This window comes from Vigna unguiculata, unplaced genomic scaffold, assembly GCF_037176805.1.
Source record: "Vigna unguiculata cultivar grain cowpea cultivar isolate G323 ecotype 2 unplaced genomic scaffold, ASM3717680v1 ptg000270l, whole genome shotgun sequence".
NCBI classification, from domain to species: domain Eukaryota; kingdom Viridiplantae; phylum Streptophyta; class Magnoliopsida; order Fabales; family Fabaceae; genus Vigna; species Vigna unguiculata.
Genome location: NW_028196906.1, coordinates 15,001 through 30,000, shown reverse-complemented (window position 1 = coordinate 30,000; position 15,000 = coordinate 15,001).

The following is a 15,000-nucleotide window of genomic DNA, read 5'->3' as shown; positions in this document are numbered from 1 at the left end:
AATTCGTTCTAGAAAAGGCAAACGTGTAGTCATTTTGACTAATAAAGATAAATTTTTTAAAAAATACAAGACTTATCGTGATCGTGGAGATACTGAAAATAATGAACAAAAAAACGAATTGGCTTTAAGACGTTATTCCCAACAATCGGATTTTCGAAGAGACATAATCAAAGGATCTATCCGTGCTCAAAGACGGAAAACAGTTACTTGGAAATTTTTTCAAAAAAGGGTGCATTCGCCGCTTTTTTTGGATAAAATTGAAAAATCAATATTCTTTTCTTTTCATAGTTTAAAATCAATGAAAAGATTTTTTATGTTAAATATTTGGATTCGTAAAAAGACAGAATTTCAAATTTTAGGTTCTATAGAGGAAAAAACAAAAAAAAGTCCGAAAAAAAAAGAGGAGGAAGCAAAAAAGGAAAATGCAGAAAGAAAACGTATAGAAATAGCAGAAGCCTGGGATAGCATTATATTTGCTCAAGTAATAAGAGGTGTTTTATTAATAACCCAATGCTTTATTAGGAAATATATTCTATTACCTTCATTTATAATAATTAAAAATACAATTCGTATACTATTTTTTCAAATTCCAGAATGGTCTGAAGATTATATGGATTGGAAGAGAGAAATATATATTAAATGCACGTATAACGGCGTTCAATTATCCGAAAGAGAGTTTCCGCAAAAATGGCTAACAGATGGGATTCAGATAAAAATATTATTTCCTTTTCGTCTAAAACCTTGGCATAAATCTAAAATACGATGTAATGAAAACAAAAAAAATTCAAAGAAAAAAAAGAACTTTTGTTTTTTAACAGTTTGGGGGATGGAAGTTGAATTGCCTTTTTCTAGTTCCACGAAAAATCCACTTTCCTTTTTCGACCCCATTTTAAAAGAACTAAAAAAAAAAAAGAAAAAATTTGAATTTTTCACTTTTCTAGTTCTAAAAGTTTTAAGTGAAAAATTCAAACTGTTTCTAAATATCGTAATAGAAAAAGCAAAAGGGATCATCCAAAGTATTCTTGAAATTATTAGAAAAAGTATAGTATTCCTCACGAAAAAAAAACAAGAATTTTTAAATTTAAAATATTTTTTTATTAAAAGGAAACCCCCAAAACTCGATGAATTGAGCGAAAACAAAAAATATTCAACAATTTGGAAGAATAATTCAATGATTTCTGAAGCAACCATTTCAATTCAATCGATAAAGTCGACAAATTTTTCATTGAAAAAAAAATCTATAAAGGATCTCAATACTAAGAGAAAAGTAGTTATTAAAAAAATAGAAAAAATGAAAAAAGAAGAAAAGAAAAGAGGACTTGGAATTCGCGAGACAAATATTCATTCGAAGAAAAAAATTTATGATAGTAAAAGGATAGAATTCGAAAAAAAAATTTTGCAGATATTCCAAAGAAGAAATATTAGCTTAACTAAAAAATCACATTCTTTTTTTCAATTTTTGATGAAAAAAATATACATAGATATCTTTCTATATATCATTTGTATTCCGAAAATCCAGCTACAACTTTTTCTTGAATCAACAAAAAAATTTTTAAATAAATGGCTTTACGATAATGAACCAAATACAGAAAGAAGTTATAAAACAAATCAAAGTATAATTCCCTTTCTTTTAAAATTACACAAATATTTTAATAATAAGAATAAGAATGCGAATTCACATAATTATTTTGATGTCTCCTTTTTGTCACAACCATATGTATTTTTAAATTTGTTACAAACCCGAATTATTAACATAAACATATATAAGTTAAGACTTCTTTTTCAATATAATAAAAATTTTTTTTTTCTGAAAAATGAAATAAAGGATTCTTTTTTTGGAGCACAAGGAATAGTTCATTCTAAAAGAAAACAAAATAACCTGCTCAATTCTGAACTAAATCAATGGACAAATTGGTTAAAGAATAATTATTATCAATATAACTTATCTAACAGTAGCTGGTCAAAATTAGTATCACAAAAATGGAGAAATAGAATCACTAAATGTGGTGTAACTCAAAATAAAAATTTAACCAAATGGGATTCATATGGAAAAAGCCCATTAATTCTTTACAAAGAACAACAAGGAATCCCATTAAAAAAAAAAATTAGAAAACAATATAAATACGATCTTTTATCCTATAATTTTATGAATTATGCAAATAAGAAAGACTCATATATTTATCGATATAGATCCCTATTTCAATCAAATAAAAACACAATGATTTCTTCTAATTACAATACATATAAAAAAGACTTATTTGATAGAATAAGTAATATTTTTATCAAGAATTATATAGCAGAAGATACTATTATTATAAATCCGGATAGAAAATATTTGGATTGGACGGGAATCAATAGAAAAATACTAAATCGTTCCATATGCAATCCGGAATTTTGGTTCTTTTCCAAATTTGTGATATTTTATAATACATTTAGGGGTAACTCGCAAATTATACCAATAAAATTACTTTATTTACATTCTCTTTTTTTACATTCTAAAGGAAATAAAAATGTTAGTGAAAAGAATATTACTAGAAAGAAAAAAAAAATAGATGTTTTTAGAACATCGAAAAAAAAACCCAAGAACAATATGGAGGCAGAACTTCAATTCTTAGTAAGAAATTTTTTGAATTTCCATTTAAACTGGAAAAATTTCTTAGGTCAAAAAATATTTAACAATGTAAAAGTATATTGTCTCCTTATTAGATTGACAAATTTAAGAAAAATTACTATAGCCTCTATTCAAAGAGGAGAACTAGGTCTAGATATTATGATGATTCAAAAACAGACGAATTTAACTCTTTCAGGCTTAAGGAAAAAGAAAAATAATAAATTTAGGAAAAAAGAACTATTTGTTATCGAACCAGTTCGCCTGTCTAGAAAAAATAATAAACAATTTTTTAAGTATAAAATGATGGGTTTTTCATTAATTCATAAGAATAAACGCAAAATTTATAAAAAATACTCAGAAAAAATTCATGTTAATAAGAAATTTTTTGATAAATACATTACAAGAACAAAAGATCAAAAGATAACAGAAAACAAAGAAAACGAGAAATTTAATTTACTTGTTCCTGAAAACATTTTATCTGCTAGACGTCGTAGAGAGTTGAGAATTAGAATTTGTTTAGATCCAAATAATATAAATAGTATGCATAGAAACACAATATTTTATAATGAAAATAAAGTCCAAAATTGTTTTAAAGTTTTGACTAAAAAAAGAAATGAGAAAGAGAAAAAAAAACTAATGAATTTCAAAATTTTTCTTTGGCCAAAATATCGATTAGAAGATTTAGCTTGTATAAATCGTTATTGGTTTAATACCCATAATGGAAGCCGTTTCAGTATAGTAAGGATACATATGTATCCGCGTGTGAAAATTCGTTAATCTAATTTTGTTTTCTATTTAGCATATGTATCTATCTATAGATAGATACATAGGTTAAACAAATACACGTATTTTGGTATGGCATTGATTTTAATTCAATGATGTATACATAAAAAAAAAGCATTAACAAAATTATCTTTTTTTATCTAATGTAATGTATACAATTCTTTTTTATATATCAAACTAGTCTCCTTTATACTATATCTATTTAAATTCTCTATTTCAATTGGATTGATTTCAGTTATCAAAAAAATTAGATTTCGGATTTCTATCAAAAAATTAAAAATGAGTGTCATTCTAATTACTGATCAATAAAAATATCTATAAAAATCGAGGAGAAGGAAAAACTTTTATTTTTTTATGGTAAAAAAGTCATTTATACCTGTTATTTCACAAGAAAAAAAAGGAAAAAAACCGGGATTGGTTGAATTTCAAATATTCAAATTTACCAATAGAATACGAAGACTTACTTCACATTTTGAATTGCACCGAAAAGACTACTCATCCCAAACAGGTTTACGTAAAATTTTGGGAAAACGGCAAAGATTACTGTCTTATTTGTCAAAGAAAGATGGAATACGGTATAAAAAATTAATCAATCAGTTTAATATTCGGCAGTCACAAATTCGTTAAATTGAAGAGTAATTTTCAATTATTCGATTTATTAGATCTTGAATTTGGATGAACTTTTTTTTTAAGCGATTCATAAAAGAATAAATCGAGCAAAAACCTATGAATATCTCAACGAAAAGAAAGGACTTCATGATAGTCAATATGGGGCCTCACCACCCATCAATGCACGGTGTTCTTAGACTTATTGTTACTCTAGATGGTGAGGATGTTATTGATTGTGAACCGATATTGGGTTATTTACACAGAGGAATGGAAAAAATAGCGGAAAACCGAACAATTATACAATATCTGCCTTATGTAACACGTTGGGACTATTTAGCTACAATGTTCACAGAAGCAATAACTGTAAATGGACCAGAACAGTTGGGAAATATTCAAGTACCTAAAAGAGCCAGCTATATCCGAGTAATAATGTTGGAGTTAAGCCGTATAGCTTCTCACCTACTATGGCTAGGACCTTTTATGGCAGATATTGGTGCACAAACACCTTTTTTCTATATTTTCAGAGAAAGAGAATTAATATATGATCTATTTGAAGCTGCCACAGGTATGAGAATGATGCATAATTTTTTTCGTATCGGAGGGGTAGCGACTGATCTACCTTATGGTTGGATAGATAAATGTTATGATTTCTGCGATTATTTTTTAACAAGTATTGCTGAATATCAAAAACTTATTACGCGAAATCCTATTTTTTTAGAACGGGTTGAGGGCGTCGGTGTTGTTGATGTAAAAGAAGTTATTAATTGGGGTTTATCAGGACCGATGCTTCGGGCTTCCGGAATACAATGGGATCTACGTAAAGTGGATAATTATGAATGTTACGAAGAATTTCATTGGGAAGTTCAATGGCAAAAAGAAGGAGATTCATTAGCTCGTTATTTAGTTCGAATTGGTGAAATGATAGAATCCATAAAAATTATTCAACAGGCTTTGGAAGGACTTCCCGGCGGTCCATATGAAAATTTAGAAATCCGCTGCTTTGATAGAGAAAAAGAGCCAGAATGGAATGAGTTTGAGTATCGATTTATTAGTAAAAAATCGTCTCCGAGTTTTGAATTGCCAAAACAAGAACTTTATGTAAGAGTTGAAGCCCCCAAGGGAGAATTAGGGATTTTTCTAATAGGGGATCAAAATGGTTTTCCTTGGAGATGGAAAATTCATCCGCCCGGTTTTATAAATTTGCAAATTCTTCCTCAATTAGTTAAAAGAATGAAATTGGCCGATATTATGACAATACTAGGTAGCATAGATATTATTATGGGAGAAGTTGATCGTTGAAATGATAATTGATTTAACAGAAATACAAGATATACATTTTTTTTTCAGATTGCAATTTTTGAAAGAGATATATGGAATTCTTTGGGTATTTGTGCCTATTTTTATTTTGATATTAGGAATTACTATAAGTGTACTAGCAATTGTATGGTTAGAAAGAGAAATATCTGCAGGGATACAACAGCGTATTGGACCTGAATACACCGGTCCTTTTGGAGTTCTTCAAGCTCTAGCAGACGGAACAAAATTACTTTTTAAAGAGAATCTTATTCCATCTAGAGGAGATATTCGTTTATTTAGTTTCGGCCCATCTATCTCAGTCATATCCATTATAATAAGCTATTCAGTAATTCCTTTTGGCTATAACTTTGTTTTATCTGATCTGAATATTGGTGTTTTTTTATGGATTGCTATTTCGAGTATTGCCCCCATTGGACTTCTTATGTCAGGATATGGGTCAAATAATAAATATTCCTTTTTGGGTGGTCTACGAGCAGCTGCTCAATCAATTAGTTATGAAATACCATTAACTCTATGTGTGTTATCGATATCTCTATGTGTGCTTCGTTGAGACATAAATTTTTTGATACTATTTCTTATAAGCCTCTCCTTATATTTAAAGTACAAAAAGAATCTATAAAGAATATATATATATTCTTTTCGCATTTGGATTGAATAATTGAATCAGATAGTTATATGAGTGCAATAAAACAGCTTTTTTTGAATATAATTTATAGAATACTCTATTACTTATAGAGAAAGTATGATGATTTCAAATTGCAGTAAAAATATTGAGTCTAATTTTCTATGTATAAGAATAAGGTGAAAAAATCAATGAAATTCTAGAATTAGATTCTATATATTATATTCTATGTATAGAAGTGGTTGTTTTTCCCAAGATTTGTTGATTAGTAATCCTGTCTTGAAGCGGACGCAAAAGACCAACCTTTTTCAAATTTTCAATATCATTTGTATGAATTAGCATACATATATTAACAAAATTAAAAAAAGGCATTAATATAATAAAAAAAATTAATGGATGGCTAGAAACACCAAAATACACAAAAGATTAGTAACGTATATTTCTTTTTTAAATTATCCAATTTATGTATAATATAAAAAGAATACTAATGGGGACTTGAAGTTGGTAGAAAAAATAAGGCAGTACTCCCCCCAATTCCGATCTAGAGTATACTTCCATCCATTGATTGAATAAATAACTATCAGGAACGAAATAATCCTTTAATTTTTTGAAGTCCCCTTTTGCTTGCACAAAAAGGAATAAGATAAGAGGTAAAAGTGATCTCCTTTTTCTTTTTTGTCTTATATACTCCATATTTATGGAGATAATCATAATTTAAAAAAAGAACATCTAATTATTTTTCGGAATCGAAAATGATGTGGGAGTTCTTGATAATTTTAAAAGAGTATTTTATGCAAAAATGAAATTAAGTTATTACTCAACAAATTTAATTTTGAATTTTTTAAAGGATGAGATCAATTCAGAAGTACCTTTTGTATTTTTTATTTATCTAAAGAAATTCAATAAATGTGCAAATGTTTTTATTTTTTAAATAAGTGTGTATTCATTTAAAAATTTTTTTTAGAACAGACAGAATTCCATGGGTCTAATTCAGAACCGTCCGAGAAAATAGAATCTTATCTATCTTAGGGATATATCAAGGGAGAAATAATTGGCCGGGTTCTTATATTTTTTTAAGGCTTTAAAGGAGCCGTATGAGATGAAAATCTCATGTACGGTTCTGTAATAGAGATGGTAACAGTAATGTCATCACCGACTAGGATTATCTAACAGTTTAAGTACAGTTGATATAGTTGATGCACAATCCAAATATGGTTTTTGGGGATGGAATTTGTGGCGGCAACCTATGGGTTTCCTCGTTTTTCTAATCTCTTCCCTAGCAGAATGTGAAAGATTACCTTTTGATTTACCAGAAGCGGAAGAAGAACTAATAGCGGGTTATCAAACCGAATATTCCGGTATCAAATTTGGTTTATTTTATGTTGCTTCCTATTTAAACCTATTCGTTTCTTCCTTATTTGTAACAGTTCTTTATTTTGGTGGTTCAAATTTCTCTATTCCGTACATCTTCGTTTCTAATTTTTTTCAAATAAATAAAACATACGGAGTTTTTGTAACGATAATTGGTATCTTTATTACACTAGTTAAAACTTATTTATTCATATTCGTTTCTATCACAACAAGATGGACTTTGCCTAGGCTACGAATAGATCAATTATTAAATCTTGGGTGGAAGTTTCTTTTACCCATTTCTCTTGGTAATCTATTATTAACAACGTCGTCTCAACTGTTTTCACTGTAAAAAAAATGTGGACCTTCTATATTCAAAATTCAGAACTTGTTTTAAACAAGAGAAAGAAAAAAAATATTCAGAGCTATTCACGATATGTTCCTTATGGTAACTGAATTCATAAATTATAGTGAACAAATAATACGAGCTGCTAGATATATTGGTCAAGGTCTCATGATTACCTTATCTCATGCAAATAGGTTACCCGTAACTATTCAATATCCTTATGAAAAAATAATCTCATCAGAACGTTTTCGCGGTCGAATACATTTTGAATTTGATAAATGCATTGCTTGTGAAGTATGTGTTCGTGTCTGTCCTATAGATCTACCCATTGTTGATTGGAAACTAGAAACTGATATTCGAAAAAAACGGTTGCTTAATTACAGTATTGATTTTGGAATCTGTATATTTTGTGTGGTAACTGTATTGAGTATTGTCCAACAAATTGTTTATCAATGACCGAAGAATATGAACTTTCAACTTATGATCGCCACGAATTGAATTATAATCTAATTGCTTTGGGTCGTTTACCAGTATCAGTAATTGATGATTATACAATTCGAACAATTCAAATAAAATGATTTCAAAATTCTTCACAAAAATAATTGAATTTCTCTATATATAGAATAAAAAAAAAGATATTCTATTTTTTTGAAATGACTCTTTGGCATAAAGAAAAGAATGAAATTCCATTGATTCTATAACAACTGTACCTAATAACAATTCACATATCTTATCTTAGGATTTGGTGAATTTCTATGCACAGATAATTTTCGTATTTAACAAGTTTTTTCCTGGTCATATCAATAAGGTCATGAAATTTCTATTTATCTTTTATTTTACATATAATGGATTTGTCCGAATCGCTACATGATTTTATTTTAATCTTTCTTGGATCAGGTCTCATATTAGGAAGTCTAGGAGTAGTATTCTTTACGAATCCGATTTTTTCTGCTTTTTCATTGGGACTAGTTCTTGTTTGTGTATCTTTATTCTATATTTTATCAAACTCCCATTTCGTAGCTGCCTCACAGCTACTTATTTACGTGGGCGCTATAAATGTTTTAATAATATTTGCTGTGATGTTTATGAATGGTTCGGACTATTACCAAAATTTTCGTGTTTGGACCGTTGGGGATGGAATTACTTTGATGGTTTGTACCAGTATCTTTCTTTCACAAATAACTACTATTCTAGAGACATCATGGCACGGAATTATTTGGACGACAAGACCCAATCAGATTTTAGAGCAAGATTTGATAAGTACTAGTCAACAAATTGGAATTCATTTATCAACAGATTTTTTTCTTCCATTTGAACTAATTTCAATAATTCTTTTAGTTGCTTTAATAGGTGCAATTTTTGTGGCTCGCCAATAAGAAAGTTTTCGAACTAATAAAATAATATAAATTACATTTTGTTAGAATTTATTACATTTCTTTTTTGTTGAATTATATGTTAAGGAAAAAGAATATTTATGTATAAAGTATAAAATCTTTTTGCAAATACTTGATTTTGTTGTAGACTTATTATGTTAGGCAATAAAATCCGTTGAATTCATATTCATATCGAAATGAATAAAAATTGAAAAGGAGTTGGTCAATGATATTCGAGCATACACTTGTTTTGAGTGCTTATTTATTTTCTATAGGTATCTATGGATTGATCACGAGCCGAAATATGGTTAGAGCCCTTATGTGTCTTGAACTTATACTAAATGCAGTTAATATAAATCTCGTAACCTTTTCTGATTTTTTTGATAGGCGGCAACTAAAAGGAAATATTTTTTCAATTTTTGTTATAGCTGTTGCAGCCGCTGAAGCAGCTATCGGACCAGCTATTGTTTCCTCAATATATCGTAATAGAAAATCAACCCGTATCAATCAATCAAATTTGTTGAATAAATAGTATTATTCATAAAAAAAAGTCTAATTTTGAATAGTGTGTACTATATAATCCATTCAAATTAGCAGAAATGATATATCCTTTTTAATCATGTTTGCGTTTGCGAAAACAAAGATAAGAAATCAAAGTATCTTGGTTCTATTCTCTTATTAGTTATTAATCTATAAATATATTTTTAGTAGCAAAATTCTTATAAATCATTGATTCATCTGGTATATAATATAGATATATATATATAGATATATATATATCATATATAGATATATATAATTGGTTTACCAATTTACTAGATTGAAAATGTTGAATTTTTGATGTTCAAGGATTATGTTCCAATGTCACATTCAGTAAAGATTTATGATACATGTATAGGATGTACTCAATGTGTACGAGCCTGCCCAACAGATGTATTAGAAATGATACCTTGGGACGGATGTAAAGCTAAACAAATTGCTTCTGCCCCAAGAACAGAGGACTGTGTTGGTTGTAAGAGGTGTGAATCCGCCTGTCCGACGGATTTCTTAAGTGTTAGAGTTTATTTATGGCATGAAACAACTCGAAGCATGGGTCTAGCTTATTGATACGTTTCAAAAAGAACCGCATACAAGTACTTTTTTTTACTGGCAAAAACCCGGGCTCAAAATAAAAAAATATTTTGAGCCCGGGTTTTTGTAGTCTAAGTATATCTTATTTTTATCACGAATTATTTTCCTTGGTTAACAACAGTTGTAGTTTTGCCAATAGTCGGAGGTTCTTTAATTGTCTTATTTCCCCATAAAGGAAATAAGACAATTAAATGGTATACTTATTGTATATGTTTCATAGATCTCCTTCTAATAACCTATGTATTTTGTTATCATTTCGAATTAGATGATCCACTAATCCAATTGACAGAAAATTATAAATGGATCCATTTTTTTGACTTTTACTGGAGATTCGGAATAGATGGACTCTCTCTAGGACCCCTTTTATTAACGGGATTTATCACTACGTTAGCTACGTTATCAGCTCAACCGGTTACTCGAGAATCTAAATTATTCTATTTTCTAATGTTAGCAATGTATAGTGGTCAACTAGGAACATTTTCTTCTCAAGACATTTTACTTTTTTTCATCATGTGGGAATTAGAATTAATTCCCGTTTATCTACTTTTATCTATGTGGGGTGGAAAAAAACGTTTGTATTCAGCTACAAAGTTTATTTTGTACACTGCGGGAAGTTCTGTTTTTTTATTACTGGGAATTCTGGGTATGGGTTTCTATAGTTCTAATGAACCAACATTAAATTTTGAATCATTAACTAATCAATCATATCCCGTGGCACTGGAAATAATCTTCTATATGGGATTTCTTATTGCTTTTGCTGTCAAATCACCAATTATACCCTTACATACATGGTTACCTGATACCCATGGAGAGGCGCATTACAGCACTTGTATGCTTTTAGCCGGAATATTATTAAAAATGGGAGCATATGGGTTGGTTCGAATTAATATGGAATTATTATCTCGCGCTCATTCTATATTTTGTCCCTGGTTAATGTTATTAGGTTCCATTCAAATAATCTATGCAGCTTCAACATCTCTTGGTCAACGCAATGTAAAAAAAAGAATAGCTTATTCCTCGGTCTCTCATATGGGTTTCTTAATTTTAGGAATTGGTTCTATAAGCGAGACAGGGCTGAATGGGGCTATTTTACAAATAATCTCTCACGGATTTATTGGTGCTGCCCTTTTTTTCTTGGCGGGAACTAGTTATGATAGACTACGTCTTCTTTATCTCGACGAAATGGGTGGAATGGCTATCCCAATGCCAAAAATATTCACGATTTTCACTACCTTATCGATGGCTTCTCTTGCATTACCGGGCATGAGCGGTTTTGTTGCAGAATTTATAGTATTATTGGGAATAATTACCAATCAAAAATATCTTTTCATCACAAAAATACTCATAACTTTTGTAACTGCAATTGGAATGATATTAACTCCTATTTATTTATTATCTATCTTACGTCAAATGTTTTATGGATACAAGCTTTTTAATAAACAAAATTCTTATTTTTTTGATTCGGGGCCACGAGAATTATTTATTTCAATTTCTATCCTTATACCCGTAATAAGTATTGGCATTTATCCAGATTTTATTTTTTCAATTTCGGCTGACAAGGTTGAAGCTATTCTCTCTCATTTTTTATAGATAGTTTTTGGGAATAAATGAAAAAGAAAAAATAGAAATCAATCCGATGCACAATAAAAAAAAATGGATTTCTTTTTGTATTTTCTTAATTACATAAAAATGAAATTGAATTCTAATTGAATATTTTTGTTGTTTGTGAGAACCCCTTGAATCAATATTACATTACTTGATTCAATGGGGTCTTAATCATTTTATTGGGAGTTTTTTTTCTTATTCTATAGAATGTTCCCAATATTTGTGAATTTTTTTAAATTAATTAGGTGTAAATGAACCATAACTATGTAGTCCTATTCCTAAAAGATTTATCCCTAAATAACATATCCAAATTATAAGAAAGCCTATGGAGGCCACTATTGAAGAATTTCTATATTCCAATTTTTTATTTTTTCTAGTATGTAAATAAATTGCGAAAATAGTCCAAGTAATAAAAGCCCAAGTTTCCTTTGGATCCCAATTCCAATATGATCCCCATGCCTCATTAGCCCATACTGCTCCAGATATATTACCTATTGTTAAAAAGATAAAACCTAGACTAATAGTACGGTAACCCCAACGATCCAATTGTTGAATAAATTGATATCTATAATAATTTCTATAAGACGAATAAAACGGAAAAGGAGTTTGTTGTAAAATATTCTTTTTATCATTCATATTCATATATTTGATTTCAGCAAAAGAAAAGGATTCATTAAAAAAAAACAAAGTCTTGCTTTTACCAAGAATTTGTATGAGTTCTTGAAATGTAATGACTAAAATAGCCACTGATATTAATGATCCACATAAAAGAGTTGTATAACCCAATATCATCATACTTACGTGCATCATTAACCAATGGGACTGTAAAGCAGGCACTAATTTTAAGGATTCATGCATTTCGGTTAAAAGACCCGAAGTAGCAAAGCCTTGGGTAAAAAGAATACTTGGTGTTATTATTGTATTGAAATAGTCATTTTTTTGTTTTTTGAAGCAAAGAACCATATAAAAGATAGAAAAAGTCCATGAAAGAAATATTAATGATTCATATAAATTACTAAATGGTAAATGGCCTGAAAAAATCCAACGAGTAACTAACAATCCTGTGATACAAAAAAAGGTTATTATCATGCCTTTTTTGAACAAATTGTATAATCCTATGATTTCATTGCCTAATAATAAGGTTATCAAATGAATTGAAATTAAAATAGATACGACCGAAAAGGATATATGAGTTAATATATGCTCTAAAGTGGAAAATACCATATAGAATGAAAAAATAGAAATACTTGGAATAGAAATAATAATTCTTTATAGGAACTTTTTTTTAGAAGATAAGATGCCGCTACTCGGACTCGAACCGAGATGCTCTAGCACTGCTTCCTAAGAGCAGCGTGTCTACCAATTTCACCATAGCGGCTGACTCGAAACCATAATAACCCAATTTTAGTCAATTGTCGAGATTCAAAGAATCAATTAAAACACAATATTTGTTTACTAAACATTCAATAAAATAATTTTAAAGAATTCTATTAGAATCTATTAAATATAGAATGTAAATATCATAATATAGAATGTAAATATCCTAAATTCATAACTGAATCTTATATTCTATATCAATTTTATATTCATATTTTTGTATTTAAAAAAGAGTCGTTGAATCCAGTTAATTGAAATTATTCTAACGTTTATATTTGTTACAGAAAAAGCTTTTTGAATTCCCCGTAAAAATAGATTGCCCTAATGAAAAAGCTTTTAATGCTGTAAAATATCCCTTCTTTTTCCATAAAGTGTTCCGAATAAGTTTTTTTGATATAGACGTGCGCTTTTTTGGAACTGCCATAGAATTAGTATAGTTTTTTATTGTTATAGAATTTTATGTGAAAGACATTTTGCGGTAAATGAAAATTAAGTTTATCTCTAATTAGACATATATTTTATATATTTGAATTTCCATTTTTGTTTTTATTATATTTATAATAAGAATATAATACTTTTTAGAAAGTTTTCCCCAAATCGCTATTTCTTATTGTAATAAAAACTTAATTAGTTAAGTTAAATTTAATGAACTAAACCAATGTTCAAAAAATATTGTCCAAAGAGTCAGAATAATGAATAATCGATTATTCTATTTTATTAAATTCTATCTTTCTTTGTTATTAACCGAAACCATTCCTTTACTTTACAAAAAAGATAAAAGAAAAACCTAAGAAACCAAATTCATTAGAATCCTAATTTTTTTTCTTTATTGTATGGAATATACACATCAATATTCATGGATCATACCTTTTATTCCATTCCCAGTTCCGATGTTAATAGGAGTGGGACTTCTACTTTTTCCCACTGCAACGAAAAATATTCGCCGTATTTGGGCTTTTCCTAGTATCTTATTGTTAACTATAGTTATGATTTTTTCGCTTGATTTGTCTATTCATCAAATCAAGAATAGTTTGTTTTTTCAATATGTATGGTCTTGGACCATAAATAATGATATTTCTTTAGAGTTTGGGTACTTGATCGATTCACTTACTTCTATTATGTCAATATTAATTACTACGGTTGGCATTCTCGTTCTTATTTATAGTGATAATTATATGTCTCATGATCAAGGATATTTGAGATTTTTTGCTTATCTTACTCTTTTTAATATTTCAATGTTGGGATTAGTTACTAGTTCGAATTTGATACAAATTTATTTTTTTTGGGAATTAATTGGAATGTGTTCTTATTTATTAATAGGCTTTTGGTTCACCCGCCCTATTGCGGCAAATGCTTGTCAAAAAGCATTTGTAACGAATCGTGTAGGGGATTTTGGTTTATTATTGGGAATTTTAGGTCTTTATTGGATAACGGGTAGTTTGGAATTTCGGCATTTGTTTCAAATTATAAATAATTTGATTTCTAAAAATGAAATGAATATTTTTTTTTTTACTCTGTTTGCCCTCTTGCTATTTTGTGGCTCAGTTGCAAAATCTGCCCAATTTCCTCTTCATGTATGGCTACCCGATGCTATGGAGGGACCTACTCCAATTTCTGCCCTTATACATGCTGCTACTATGGTAGCCGCTGGAATTTTTCTTGTGGCTCGTCTTTTTCCTCTTTTCATAGTGCTACCCAAAATAATGAACGCAATAGCTTTTATAGGTATAATAACAGTAATATTAGGAGCTACTTTAGCTATTGCTCAAAAAGATATTAAGAAAAATTTGGCCTATTCTACAATGTCTCAATTGGGTTATATGATGTTAGCTTTGGGTATGGGATCTTATCGAGGTGCTTTATTTCATTTGATTAC